Source organism: Tursiops truncatus, chromosome 19, assembly GCF_011762595.2.
Source record: "Tursiops truncatus isolate mTurTru1 chromosome 19, mTurTru1.mat.Y, whole genome shotgun sequence".
Classification (NCBI taxonomy): Eukaryota; Metazoa; Chordata; class Mammalia; order Artiodactyla; family Delphinidae; genus Tursiops; species Tursiops truncatus.
In genome coordinates this window covers 28,712,501-28,727,872 of record NC_047052.1, presented here as the reverse complement: position 1 = coordinate 28,727,872, position 15,372 = coordinate 28,712,501, and the positions used below count along the sequence as shown (strand labels likewise).

General features: G+C 49.2%; 1 long non-coding RNA gene across 1 annotated transcript in view; it reads left to right on the top strand.

Annotated features, from left to right (window-relative positions):
* Positions 1 to 8,866, top strand: part of LOC117309000 (uncharacterized) — a 36,148-nt gene extending 27,282 nt beyond the window's left edge. The window contains exons 4-6 of the long non-coding RNA XR_012327871.1: positions 1,706 to 1,847; positions 3,316 to 3,435; positions 5,208 to 8,866. This is a non-coding gene — a long non-coding RNA (uncharacterized lncRNA). The remainder of the gene's footprint in view (positions 1 to 1,705; positions 1,848 to 3,315; positions 3,436 to 5,207) is intronic.
* Positions 8,867 to 15,372: the final 6,506 nt, after the last annotated feature.

Here is a 15,372-nt window from a genome sequence, read left to right as displayed (position 1 = left end):
TGGCACATGTCTGGCTGCTGTGAAATGGATCTTAGATCGTTATCCTGGGATTGTCCAGAGTGTGTCATCAGATGAGCAGGTTACTGGAAGGTTGGTGGCAGGTTTAGGGAATGCTGGTTGCTGCAGTAGGGAGTTTAGTGAGGGGGTGGGCGGAGGACAGGCCGTCCTCACAGCATTTACTGTAAAATCCTGTGGAAATGCCTTCACAGCTCAGCTCAGACGTCACTTTCTCCTGGGAGCCCGTCCTGACCCCTGTGCTAGGTCAGGATGCCTGTGGAATGCGCTGGTAAACAGCTTGTCCTTTCCTTCCTGGCACTGCCCATGTCTGTAATACATAGGAAAGTGTGTGATTCTGCAACCTTTGTCCCTCCACAGCTACCTGCCACTGAAAACACCAAGAGCGCTCACTGCCCCTGAAATGTGCTTCCAGCCCTCGGCCCAGGGCCAGGTTTACAGTTGGCGCTTAATAAATATTTGTCAAATCAATTAATAGGGGTAAATCCCCTGATGTGTCCTCCCTTCCCAGCCCTGCCTCCCGGCATTAGGGCCGATTACAAAATGAAAGTAAAAAACTTGTTTTTCACCACTCTGGGATCTGTGTGGTCATGTGGTCACTCAGAAACTCCATGCAGGGCAGGAGAGTTGAATTGTCAGAAGGACTAAATTCTAATGGTCACTCTGCCACTCACTTGCTGAGCGACCTTGGGGCTGTTATGGGCCAGGGCTCCCCTGAGCATCAGTTTACTCATTTGTCAAATGATCAGATTGTACTAGAATTTGAGGGTCACATGCAAACACGCTCTGATGTTAGAGCCAAGGTCTCAGAAATCTCGCTGTGTCTGGCAGCCCCGTGGACTGAGAGCATGGGAGGGCTGCTCTTTGGATGGTGGGCAGATTTTGCTGCTGTTGTTACATACGCACCCACATTGTATGCAAAATTCCTGGTTTCTTATAAACCAGATGGTCCCTTGTCCACTCAGGGGAAACAGTCCAACTCACTGAGGAGACAATAACGCTTATTTTTGCCCTGTAAACTATTGAATCAAGCCCTGGGTTTGGGCCATCTGTGTTGGCAGTAAAATTTGTTTTCAGGTCTAGCTGTCTCCCTTAAGTCATTTTGACTCTGAGAGGAGAGGGAGGACCAATCGGCAAAGGTGAAGGGCAGCCCAGGCCCAGTTTTGCTTATCTCTGTACCCATGTAAGCCTTGCGGGACAGAGGTGGAGAGTGAGGCCTTTCTAATGCCTGCAGTCCTCATGTGGTAGGAAGTGAGGAAAATGAAGCCAAGCAGCATAAGATGAGGAAAAACACCCCTCTACAAGTGTGGTGTGAGCTATCAGTATGAGGCAATGATGTGGCCCTAGTCTGCATTAATAGAAGTGTGCCATCCAGAATGAGGGAGGTGACTTTTCGTCTCTTTTTAACTGCTAATGGGGGTATTTTTAGTTCTGCTGCTGAGTCATCCATTCATCCTTACCCTGTGACAGTACCCTTAGGTTTCCTTTGTAGAATCACTCTTCCCTACTCCTAATCCATGTGGACTAAGGTGGATGGATGGAGTAGGCCCCATTCGTGGGCTCCCAGGAAATTCCATCTTCCTGGACATAGTGATTGGCTCTGATTGGGTCACCTAGCCATGAACCAGAGAGAATCAATGGAACTCCTCCTGGAAATGCTAGGAGAATGACAGATACTCTTTCCATCTAGACTTCAACCTGAAAGCGTGTGAAGCTGAGTTTCTAGAGCCTTTGTCTCCATGAGAAAGAGCCTGAGAATAAATTTATTGTAAAGGAAATGGAGCCTGACAATATCATTGGAGCACCTGGATCCAGCCAAGCCTGAAGCCACTGTGAGTCCAAAATTTCCTTTTTTGTTTAAATCATTCTGGGTAGATTCTTAACTGGCACAGTTGGGCAGACCACCCTGAGGGCTGTGTTCATTATTGGGCTTCAACAGTCCAGAAGACAGTTGATCACAATAGTCCTAAGACTCAAAACCCCATCATGTGAGCAACAGCTGAGAGGGGTGGGCAGGCTCAATCTGCAAGAAAACAGTTACCTTCAGATATGTGGACAGTGGTTGCTCCTGTAGCCGTGCAACAAATCACCCAAAACTGCAGTTTAAACAACAACCAGTTTATTGTCGCTCCTGGTTTTGTGGGTCAGGAATTTGAGAAGCACTCATTTGGGTGATTCTTTTGTTTCATGTGTCACTGTCTGAGGTCACTTGGTGGCATTCAGTTGGTGGATGGGCTGGTCTGGAGGATCTAAGACAGTTTCACTCACGTGTCTGGCACCCTAGCAGGCGTGGCTGGATGGCTGAGCTCAGCTGGAACTAAAGACCAGAGCTCCCTCCTGTGGCCTCTTCGGCATGGTGGCCTCAGGGTAATTACATTTGGCGCAGGGCGCCAAGGGTGAGAGTCCCAAGAGACAGGAGTGGTAGCTGTGTCTCTTAAGCCCTGGGCCCTGAAACTAGCACAGGTCACTTTCACCACTTTTGATTGGTCAAGAAGCCACAGAGCCTGCCCAGATCCGAGGGGAAAGGATGAAGACCCCAGGTCTTGATGGAAGGAGTCAACATGTTTGCAATTATCTCTCATCTGCCGTAGTAGTCATGGGGCGTAATATTGAGCACGAACTAGGCATCAGGACGTTCTGAGTGTATTTCACTTAGACCTCGGCACAGTCCTACAAGGCAGATGCTGTTAGTATCTCAGTTTTACAGATGAGGCACTGAAGAGCTACATGGCCTGTTCAGGGTCACACAGCTGTAAGTGGCAGTGTGGGGATTTGAACCCAGGACTTTCTGATGCCACAACTACATGTTTATGCCATGCTGAAAAGAAGAGAATAGACTTGTGCTCTGTGGTCCCAAGGGCAGTACCAGGAATAAAGATTCTGCTCTGGGTGGGAAGGGCCTTTCTTGCAATTAGAGCTGGTGACGACTGGAAGGGACTGCCTTGGGAGATAGTTTCCTGTCACCATGGCAATAGGAACAGAGGCTGGTGGATTCTGGCATTAGATGGTGGGATAGAAAGAATAGATATATTTATTGTGAGAAGATCATCAACATTGTGGAGGTGATGAACTAGCCTACCTCTGCAAGATCTCCTTCCAAATCACGACGCCCTGAGCACCTCTGTCACCACCATCATGCACACGTTCATCAAAGACACCCTTGCCCACACACACACACACACACACACACATACACACATATATAAATTTCCCTTTTAATGTGATTAGCACTATACTATACATATACCTTGGTTTTTTTTCCCCACTGAATGGTAAGATGCGGTGGTCTTTCCATTGCAGGTGTGTTTTTATCAGATGTTCATTATGACCATTTTTATACTTCACTCCTGAAGGATATTTAGCTTGTTTTGAGGCTTCTGCTGATACCAACGATGGGACAGTGAACTTCCTGGGTTGAAGGTATGTATGTTTTCAATTTGAGTAACTACTGCTAAAATACCCTCCAAGTTTCTCTTCAAGACCCTGCTTTCAATTCTTTTGGGTATATACCCAGGAGTGGAATTGCTGGATCATAAGGTAATTCTACTTTTAATTTTTGGAGGAATCACCATTTTACATTTCCTCCAATAGTGCACAAAGGTTCCAATTTCTCCACATCCTTGCCAACACTTATTTGTTTTTTTGTTATTTTTGTCTTCCTGATACTGGTCATCTGCTACGGTCTGAATATTTGTGTCCTTTGGGGCCTTTGAGAGGTGCTTAGGTCATGAGGGTAGAGCTCTCATGAATGGGATTAGTGCTTTTATAAAAGAAACCCCACAGAGCCCCTAGTCCTTTCCACCATGTGAGGATGCAATGAGAAGTCTCTGACCCAGAAAAGGGGCTTCACCCAACCATGCTGGCACCCTAAACTCAGACGTCTAGTCTCTCAAAGTGTGAGAAATAAATTTCTCTTGTTTATAAGCTGCCCAATCTCTGGTATTTTGTTACAGCAGCCCAAAGGGACAGACACTATCCTAATGGGTGTGAGGTAATTTAGCTTTGTTTTGATGCTTTTTGTAACACAAGGCAAGCCAGAAACAAACAGAGAAGACAAGCATGGTTAGGTTTAAGAGCCTAGACTTTAGTCAGACAGCCTGGGTTCAAATCCTGGCTCTACCACATTCTAGCTTTGTTGCCTGTTAAGCACAAGACAGCAGGCTCAAAATGGAGTTGCTTATGCTAAGCCCCATGTCACCAGGAACTTCGGCCCGCCCAGAAATCTTTAACCAATCAGGAATCACCTGATCAGCACTAGTTAGGTAATCTGCCTGAGAGGCCCCTGCCATCCCTTGAAGGAAAGTAACTGCAATAACCAACCTGCTTTTTTGCCTGTTATGACTTCCTTGTTCCCTACTAGCTATAAAAGTCTTTCATTCTGTGCAGCTCCTCTGAGTTCCTTTCTATCTGCTACATTGGATGCTGCCCGATTTGAATAGATATTTGCTCAAATCAACTCTTAAAACATTTTAATATGCCTCAGTTTATCTTTCAGTAGACTGCATGCAGATTACCCTAAGCCCTATTGCCCCATCTGTAAAATGGGTTTACTAATCATACCATTCTTCTAGAGTTGTAAGGATCACGTAAGATAATGTACTTAAGAGAACTTTGTACAAGATAAACTCACATTTATCAATCTTTTTGGTGTCTTAGTTAAAAGAGGTATCTCTACCCCAAAGTAATAAGCATTCTCCTATTTTCCTCTTCCAAATTCTCTTACAGCTTTGATTTTGCTCCTGGGTGTTTAAGTCAATTGGAAATTATTTTTTATCTGATATGCAAAGGGGTAGCCCATTGTTTCAGCACTTTTCACTAACTAGTGTATCCTTTCGCTGATGATTTCATGTCTCTTACTTGCAGCTGCACTGGGGTCTATTTTTGAACTATCCTCTCTGTCCCACTGATCTATTCCTGAGCCGACACCACTTCCTAGAGCTTTAGAACAAGAACTGGTATGCGGTTAGAACAAGCCTTTTTTGTTGTTCCTTTCCAACACTGGCTTGGCTTTTCTGGCACTGTTTTTTGAAACTCAGCCTGTTGGGCTAAAAAACAAAATCCTGGTGGGCTTTTGAATGGACTGTCCTGATAAAGCAACTTGGAGGAAAACTGACATGTTTGCAGCACTGTGTTCTCTTAACTGGGAAACTTTTCTCTGCCAGAATTCTATTTTTCTTTTCCATTCAACCCAGGTAGAATCTGCGTGTTCCCTTTTATCAAGGACTGTACCACAACTACTGTGGATTGAAGCACTCATTACCCTACTTCCTCTTGAAGAGGGAAGGAGCTGGACACAAACTACCAAATGAGAAGGTTTGAAAAGGAGCTGAACGATCTGTTCGGGGAGACAGGCTGCTCAGGGCGGTGACCTTGGAAACGCAGCTGAACGGTTTCCCAAGACAGGCCCCAGGCCTCCTGGCCTCTCCTCTAATGACCCTGAAAACAGGCAGCTTTGCAGGAGCAGCTAGAAAATTCCAGAAACTGCAGGCCTTTGGGGCTGGGGGCTGGTTTTAACTTCCCCCAACCCCATTGTACAGATGCAGAGAGTGAGGCTGAGAGGCAGGAGAAAGAGACAGACCCATATGGGTCTGGTCTCCCCTCTTTCCCCAGAGTTAAGCTTGACTTGGCAAGAGGGTCAAGTGGCATATGAAGGTGCGGGAGGATGTCCTCAGCCCCCGAAGTTCCATTCGAGTCCCAGAAAGACCAGTGGCCAATCTCAGGATTTTATATTTCAACTGAGCTGTCCCCTCAGATGAGGCTCCTTCTACCCTCCATGTCCTGCCCCTTTAAGAAGAGACCAGTCCTTGCTTTATGTCATTCATAGGATTTACTGTCACTTGCCAGTGGCTAGCAGGGGAAGGGGACACGCCGCCGAGCCTCACCACGGGGACAGGTGGCGCTGGGCCACCCAGCACTATTTACACACGTTTCGCACGGGGCACGTCCTCACTGGCAGCAGCTGCACTTCTCCTCAGCTTCGGCGCCCTCTCCGCCTTTACACACACAATCCTTGGCGCATTTCTCACACTCTGCGGGGCAGCAGGAGCAGCAGCCTGCAGATAAAATGGGGGCACCCAGTCTGATGGCCTCGCCTCCCCCATCTGTCCCCATCAAGAGGGAGGGGGAAAAGGAGGGATGCCAGAGGTCACTGCCCCCTTCCTAGTCTCACACCTGGGTTGACTCAGCATCTCTGTTCTGTCAGCTATGCTCTGGGCTACCCTGGGAGAGGGGTACCTAGTAACTAGCCCACAGCCCCTTCTGTGAGCACAGGACTCCCCGGGATGGGGGTATTAGGCCCACACTGGGGAGCTGTAAGCCTGGAGGAGAAAACATCCAGGGTAAATGGCCTTGAAGGATAAAGCTGCAGGAGCAGAGATGGTACAGGTGTAGGGAGTCCAGGAGATTCATGGCCAGGGGGTGGGGTGGGGGTGCTCCACACCTAGTCTAACACGCAAAGAAGAAGGGCGCCTTCCCCCCACCTCCTTCTCCCCCTGCGTGTTCAACTGCTTTGGGGAGATTCAGGGGGGGTAAAATCGAGGGGATCCACAAAGGCCTGAGAGAGCCCAAGGGACCCCAACTCCAGAGCTAACCCCCAGCCTCACTAATGGCTCCCCAGGCACTGGAGGTTTTGAGGGGAGGAATTGGACCAGGATAGCAGTTCTCAATCCCAACTGCCCATTAGAATCTTCCGGGAATTTACAAAAACATCTTGCCACCGTAGGGCCTAAGGTAACAATCATTGAGGGAGGGGCCCCTGCAACTGAGTCTTAAGGCCTCCCGCGTGGTTCTGTTACTTCAAAGCAATGTAACAGGGGGCCTAGGGTTCGCTCTGTATTGCGTGGACAGGCCTTGTGCTCTGGGGAGCACAGCAGGGAGGGGAAGGGCAGAGGGGTCCCCACACTCACTCTTCTTGCAGGAGGTGCATTTGCATCCCTCACACTTGCAGGAGTCAGCGCAGGTGCAGGAGCCGCCTAGAGAGGGAGGTACCACAGGAAGGGTTAAAGTGGTGAAACTTGGGGTGGGGCCAGGCCCCTTGGGGGAAATGACTCCCTTTCCCCAAATGTCCTTGAGCAAAGGCGTAGGGCACGGGGTTCTTTGCAAGTAAAGGGGCGCGCTGTGCCGCAGGATGGGGGCGGGGGCTCACCAGTAGGGCAGGGGCAGGTCTCAGGATCCATGTCGAGAGGAGCTGCCGCCGGAGGAGGTGGAGTTGGCTTCTCGGGCAATTGGACGCACTAGCGGCAGCAGGTGGCTAGGCTTTTATAGCCCCAGGCGGGGGCGCGTAGGCACAGCGCCCCAGGCGCGCGCGCCTCCTCTTCGCCTGGGAGCACCAGCTTGGGCGGAAGCGCGCACTGCGGCAGCCGTTCCCCCCTCCCCCGCCGTGTGCACGTTCGGGCGCTGCCCCCCACCCCCACCCCCGCTGCCTCGCGCACAGCCGGGTGCGCGCAGCCACCCACTTCCCACCGTGTGCAGGGGGGGACACTGCCCCGCCCGCCTGCCTGCCAGTGTGTACCGCCGCAAATGCCTACCCGCAGACAGTGCACACTTCCCGCCTCTGAAAGCGGAGGGAGAGAAAAAGGCTTTGTTATTCCCCAGCCCTTCCCTGCCTCTTATCCCTTCCACCCCCCCTTATCCCTTATTCTAGGATTCCTCATCCAAGTGGGCTGCTGAGCCACCATGCTGCTTTAGGACTCCGTTCCCTGTGTGTCTCATGGGGAGAGAACACCGCCGGAAGGGCCCTCGCAAACTGGCTTCGGGAGAGGCCTGCTCTGGGAGGCCTAGAGGGCAGGTCTGGGGTGACTAGTGGGAGTTTGGGGACGGAGGACGGGTAGCGGTGCCAGGTGGCTGCATCTCAGATTCAAAGGGAAGCGGATCTCCTTTCATCTGTTCCTTCTGCTGGGTTTCTGAGTCCCTTGTACTTGTGGTAGGCTGAAAAATGGCCCCTCAAGAGCTATCCATGTCAAATCCTGGGATCTGCGACTATTACCTTATTTGGAAAAGGGGACTTGGCAGATGTAATTAAATTAAGGATCTTAAGGTGAGATCATCCTGGATTATCCAGATAGGCCCTAAATCCAGCGAGCATCCTTAGAAGATCCACAGAGAATAGAAGAGGAGGAGACGACGTGACCACAGAGGCAGAGATTGAAGTGATGTGGCCGGCAGCCGCAGAAGCTGGACACAGAACAGTTCATGTCCTTTGCTAATAAGTCTGTGTCCTCACTCAGCAAATCAAGACACTTAGTCCCTAGGAAACAGAGGAACAAAGGACAGCATTAGACAACTGGTCAAGGGTTAAAGAAGCAGGAGAAAGGATTGCTAATGGCATTTCAGACAGGGCAGTCACATGGCCACCCCCATGGGGAAGCTTCACTTTTCCTGCTTGTAGTGCAAGTACCTTTCACATGGTTGTATTGGGCTTCACAGGGGCAAGGCTTATCTAGAGACAGTGAAAAAAAATAATGATCCCAGGACTCCTGCAATAAAATATTTGAAAGGTGAAGGTGGGAGAGGTTAGCATCCGGCATTTGGTTGGAACACCTATTGCCTTGCCAAGAATGGAAGTTCCTCCACAAGCCCTCCCAAAGGGATCTTATCACCTCTCACACCCAATTTCCACTTTTTTAAAAGAGATACTGAGATAGGCTGGGACCTGGGACTCTCTACCAGAGTGCTTGCACTTGAACCTGGACAAACGTCTCTTCATTTACAAAGAAACTGTAAGAGGGACTTCCTGGCTGTCCAGTGGTTAAGACCCTGCACTTCCAGTGCAGGAGGCACAGGATCGATCCCTGGTCGGGGAACTAAGATCCCACATGCCGCACTGCGTGGCCAAAAAAAAAAAAAAAAGAAACTGAGAGACAAAAAATAACCTCGCATGCGCAGTCGGGGCAATTGTGAACAGCAGGATACTTTAAAAGGGCCACAAACCAACCGCCATTTCTGAAGTGCCGAGAGTAAAGTCAGGGTACTGCGCATGATCTCTGCACACAGCACCACCCTGGGAGTGGGCAGACCACCTAAGCCACCCCTCCGGCCCAACCCACCAAACGGCCCCTACCCTCACCCCATTTAAGGAACCAGCCCACCCTCCTTGGAGAGCGAGCGAGGGCACCTGTTTCTCGTTTTCACTCCCTTGTGCTACAGCACTAGCCCCAGTAAAAGCTTGCCTGAATTTCTCATCTGGCCTCTTGTCAATTTCTCTTGATTAAAGAGTCAATACCTGTGTAGGATTTGCAGCCCTCCCTCTTTGGAGGTGGTCCCAAGTCTGCTCCCCAAGGAAGGCGGGTCTGGTGAGTCCCCAGGCTTTGGTTCTGCTGAGTGGGGGAGACTGAAACTCGCTAGGAGAGAGTGGACCTTGCTCCGAATCTCCCACATGCAAAGCTGAGCCTCTTCCAAATCTGAGCTGGACAAAGCAGTTTAAAATGTTGGTTGGAAACTCCCCACCCCCAAAATATTAGCTTCCAAGTGGCCTTCAATAAGGGATTGAGCTAGCTTTCTCCAGGCTTTTGCAAGCTTGCTACGTGTTGCCCCACAAGTCTTAAGCTTCAGTAAAGTTGAAGGAAGGGAAAAAGGGAAGAAAGAAGAGTCCAAAGAGGAGACGATATAATCTTATATCCCAAGGTATTTAACGTGAAGCCCGGGTTGGTTCTCAACAGTGGCTTCATGCAATTTCAGATCACAGAGCTCACCATCTCTAGCACTACTGTTTATTTCTTGCTTGTTTGTTTTTGTTTTGCCTGAGGGCACTCCAGCCTCAGACTTGCCTGGCCTAGGCCCTAGCCTTGACCCCACTCAAGGCCTCACAATCTCAGGCTTTCAGTACCAGGTGAGATGTGTATCCCAACACACTCAGCTAAAGCTGCCTCCCGGCCATTTCCCTTCGGGGCTCTCAGATTTCCTCGGGATTTAGACTTGAGCTGGGAGAACAATCTCTGCCCCCCACCCACCGTGATGGGTAATTTTTTGCGTCAACCTGACCAGGCTCAGGGATGCCCAGATAGCTGATTAAACATTACTTCTGAGCACGTCTGTGAGGATATTTCCAAAAGAGATAAGCGTTTGAATCAGAAGACTGAGTAAAGAAGATCACCCTTACCATTGTGTGTGGACGTCATCCAATCTGCTGAGGGTGCGAGTAGAACAGAAAGGCAGAGGAAGGGTCAATTCGCGCTCTGCCTGAGCTGAGATATCCATCTTCTCCTGCCCTCCGACTCCTGGCTTTCCGGCCTTTGGACTTGGACTGGGATTTACACCATCGGCTCCTCTGTTCCCAGGCTTCCAGACTCAGGTTGAATTACACCACCGGTTTTCCTGGGCCTCCAGCTTGCATGTGACTAATTGTGGGACTTCTCAGCCTCCATAACGATGTAAGTCGATTCCTAACATCTCTCTCTCTCTTTGTGTATATGTATATCTCTCACTGTTCTGTTTCTCTACATCACCCCACACCTAAGGGTGGCCAGGATATTGAGATCTGAAAACTGCAACATCCTTCGGAGACACCCTCCCCCCAATTCTTCACATGGCCAGGCCCCTCATCCTTCAGTTCTCAGCTTCTGTGATCTCTGAAAAGCATTTCATGTAGATGTGTCACTCCAGAGGGTTCCCCATCACCCCCACCTTTATTTCCCTCTGACCCCTTGTTAATTCTCACAATGTAAACTGATTTTATGCTCCCTCCGCCAGTGATGATGCTTCTTCCCCAGATATCCACATGGCTCATTCCCTTCTTTCTTTATTCTACACTGTTGCTCAAATCTTGCTGTCTCCATGAAGCCCACCATGATCACCCTGTTTAAAATTGCAACACATACCTCAAACCCACAGGACTCCTGATCCCCCATACTTTGCTCTATCTTTTCTTTTTTCATAGCATTTAACACCTTCTAATGAAGTAAATTACTTATTTGTAAAGCTTATGTGCTGTCGCCCCCTGCTAGAATTTAAGCACCGTGATCCGATAAGGAATCATTTCTTTTGTTCACTGACATATGAAGTGCCTGGAACAGTGTCCTGTACATGGGAGACATTCAGGAGATATTTAGTGAATGAATGAATGAATGAATGGCTCTGAAGTCAAGTTGTTGCCTTTGTTACCTACCAGGGTCCTGGCCTCCTTAATCAATAGAAATTGATAAGAGGCCAGACAAGAAATTCAGGCAAGGCTTTTATTTTTATTTTTTAATATTTATTTATTTGGTTGCACCAGGTCTTAGTTGTGGCTCGAGGGCTCTCCTTAGTTGTGGTATGAGAACTCATAGTTGCGGCATGCATGTGGGAATCTAGTTCCCTGATGTGGGATCTAGTTCCCTGACCAGGGATCGAACCTGTGCCCCCTGCATTGGGAGCACGGAGTCTCATCCACTGCGCCACCAGGCAAGTCCCCAGGAAAGACTTTATTGGGGCTCCTGCTGCAGCAGGAGGGGGGTTCCCTTGCTCGCTCCCTGAAGGGGGGGTGAGCTGGTTCCTTATATAGGGTGAGGGTAGGGGTGGATCCGGGGGTCGGCCCAAGGGGTGGCTTAGGTGGTCTGCCCACCCCTTTGCTGGTGCTGTGTGGGGTTTTGGTCTCTTTGTATCTTATTCATAATTTGCCCCAACTGTGCATGCACGCAGTTATTTTTAGTCCCCTATAGTTTCTTTGTATTTTGTTGCTGGAGGAGAGGTTTGTTCAGTTGCAAGCACTGCAGCAAAGGGTCCCAGGTCCCAGCCTGTCTCACGTTCACAGTCTGACTCTGTCACTTACTAGTAATGTGACAAGTTACTAGCAAGTTGCTAACATTTCGTGTCTTGGGGTGCTCCAGGGTAAAATGGGAGGTTTGTCAAGGGCTTAAATCGATGGCACTTGGAAAGCTCTCAGAGCAGGGTCCTAACCATGTTGGCTCTTACCAACCATGCAACTAAAACTGAGACTCAGGAGGTCAGGGGAGGACTCTGCAGGAGCCTGGGATCCCTACAGCTCCTACCTGACACCCAGCTTCAGTGTTGACCTCAGTTCTGTGCTTCTTGAATTGCAGCTGCCTGTGATTAACATAAGTTCCAGGTGTCGGCTTGGACCAGCTAGGTCACAAACATCAATCCTCACCCTGGGCCCTGCAGCCGATCGCAGTGCCTCCTGGGAGAAGGGAGCTCACTGAGATGCTTATCTTTTTAATTAGATTGGGGCCAGGAGGCAGGATCAGGTATGTTGAGGGGTGGAGATCATTCAGGGTCACACCAACTAACGGATGGAAAATCCCCAGGTGATCTCAGAAGAAAAAAGGAGTCCAGCAAGTCCCACCCCTGGCTGAAACTCTTTCAGTGCAGGATTAAGACTGTTGGCGTTGCTCTTACAAAGACTTTCCCAGTTTATTATCCTGGGACTGAAACTTGGGCAAAGTTTCGAAGCCTGGGTAAACGGTAGTGTACCAAACGAGTTTACAAACTTGCTCATCTGCAAATAAAGTCATTTCCTGGAGAGATCTGGACACTTATTAGTAGAATCATTGTTGAATGAGCAATGTTATTCACAGGAGCAGCCGAAGCAGGGGAAGAGGCACTGGTCTAAGAGCCCCATGGTTCCTAGTTCCAGCTCTTCCCATAACTAGCTGTCTGAACTCACGAAAGTGTCTCTTCAGTTTTCACATAGGTTGACCAGATGACCACTAGTGGCTAATATGGATAACGTCCACCACTTGCTGGGTGATTACTATGCATATTGAGCACCATGTGGAGCTAAACACTCCACATATTATATCACTGACTCTTTCCAATAACCCTGTGGTAGGCATTGTTAACCCATTTTGTAGATGAGGAAACCGAGGCTGGGGAGAGTAGGTGATTTGCCCTGGAGGCAGAGCCAGGACTTGAATCTAAGCACAATGCTCTTCAGCCTGCCCTGATATCTTTAATTCAATTTGCCATGAGTTCCACTTTTTAAGTGCCTATTATGTGCCAGGCTCGTGAATAGCCAACTACGGTTTTTTTTTTTCTTTTTTTTTCTGCCAAGTATGTTTTGATATCCCAAGCAAACTTTGTGGAATTGCAGAATCTTCAGGTCTGCAACAAAGAAAGTCATCCTGCCTCTTTACCCACAAGGCATGTCTGAGGCCCCTGAAAATGCCCCTTATAGGCCCTCCATGATGTGCAGTGCCCTGAGTCAACCCAGCCTGTCCAACGATACAAGTGGTTTTCCACACCTGAGAGCGGCAGGAGGCCATCAACGCCCTGACTTAGACCTCCCAGTGGAGAGGGACCCTCCACTCTAAGTCAACCCTAGCCTGGACCAGGTCCCACCCCTACAATGTCAGGGGCCCAGTTGTCATCTCCAGGGGACCACATCTCTGAGCCTGGGGCAGTCGTGAGCTGCAATAACTAGGTTCTGGGGACCCAATTCTAGCCTTTTGTGACATTAGCTTCCCAATTGCCACCAGATTATTGATGCACCTGGGGTCTTACCTTCGATTTGGCAAAGTGCCCTTCCCCTCCCTGTCTCATCCTTGCCCCACTCGCCTCAGGGTTTGAGCAGTGGTTGACACTCCTCCCAATAACCCATGCCATGGGTACCATCTGCCTTATTATTATTTTTTTTCCATCTGCCCTGTTTTAACAGATGAGGAGACCCAGTGACAGCAAGGGTCTTTTCCAAAGTCACACAGCAAGGATGTAGTGAAGCCAGAACTTGAACCCCGTTTCTTGACTCCAAGTCTAATTCCAGTGGTCCAGCTTCCCAAAGTGAGATGAATTTATAAAACAACCTGGACACATATAAACACAAGGTTATTCCCCTTTCAGTTCTCCCTCAGTCTTCCTAATTACCTCAAGGAGATGCAATTTAGTGCTAGGATGTCTTCAGTGCTCGTCCCACACTTGCCCTGTTCCTCTTTTGAACAGAGAGAGAGGGTAAGGAGTCAGGGAAGGGATGCGGAGGGAGCCTCAGCCTGCTACAGAGCCTGGCTAGAAATGGCATAACTTTGCTTCATTTCTTCTCTGTCTCCATGGTTACCCCTGTTTATGGCACACGATGCAATTTCTCGTCTATAATAGCGATACAAGATTTCCTTTTCAGATGAATAAGTGTAATAATAGACCAGGCGATATGTGATGACTAAAATAGTGCAGGTGGTTCTCAAAGGACTGCAGTTGGGGAAATACTGCCCTACACCAGGCTGACCCCGAGTGCTCAAAGCCAACCCGGCTGCTGGTTCTGTCTCCTCTCCCCTCCTGCGTCCTCCCTACTGAGCAATGGCACCTTTGTGTGGGGTCGAAACGCCACAAGGAAAGCCTGCGCTTCTCTTTGGTTGTTGATGGGATGGGGGTGTTGGAGGAAGGAGGTGAGGAAGGGCTGTCTCCACGCTTTCAGGTTTCATAAGGTGGCCAGGGTGACCCCAGCATATGTGCCAATATCTAGGTGCTCAGTGTGTACGCCCGGCTCTGCGGACTGTAACTCGGAGTGTTCCCTAGAGGCTGAACCTCCTCAGTAGAGTAAGGACAGAGGGGGCCTGCCATCCCCTCTCGGTGGGGGGCCTGGGCGAGTAGCTATTAAACCCTGAGAGAGTTAGAGGCTCAGGCTGAGCTGATCTTGAGGCTTGGTGGGTTGGGATTCAAGGGCCACCCTATCGCGGAAGTTCTTGTTCGGGGCTCTGGCTGCTCCTGTGTGGCTCAGAGGGAGGGCGCTACGATGGGGGAAGGGTCCCCTTTAGCCGGGGCTCCTGAACTGCAGGGGCCACTCTTGGGTGTCTGCTGGGCTCCCGCAGCAGAAGCACAAGGGGGTTTCTACACTGCCCACATAACCCAGAGCACCCTGACACCACTTCCCGAATCTTCGAACTGCAGTGAGTGAAGACTGCAGTTGTTAGGAGCGACTGGCTTTGGTGTCAGACAGACCTGAGTGTGAATCTCCCTAGTTCCCCTCAGCTATTCAATGGGGATAATAACACTCCTTACCTCTTGGGTTATGGTGAGCATTCAATGAGATTTTAAAAACAGTTTATTAAAGTATAGTTGATTTGCAATATTGTTTAAATTTCTGCTGTACAGCAAAGAGACTCAGTTATACATATATATATTCTTTTTCATATTCTTTTCCATTATGGTTTGTCACAGGATACTGAATATTGTTCCCTGTGCTCTACAGTAAGACCTTGTGGTTTGTCCATCCTGTATGTAATAGTTTGCCTCTGCTAATCTCAAACTCCCAATCCTTCTCTCCCTTACCCTCCTTCCCCCTTGGCAACCACAAATCTGTTCTCTATATTTGTGAGTCTGTTTTTGTTTTGTAGATATGTTTGTTTCTGTTGTATTTTAGATACCACATATAAGTGATATGGTATTTGTATTTCTCTTTCTGACTTTGCTTAGTATGATAATCTCTAGGTCCAT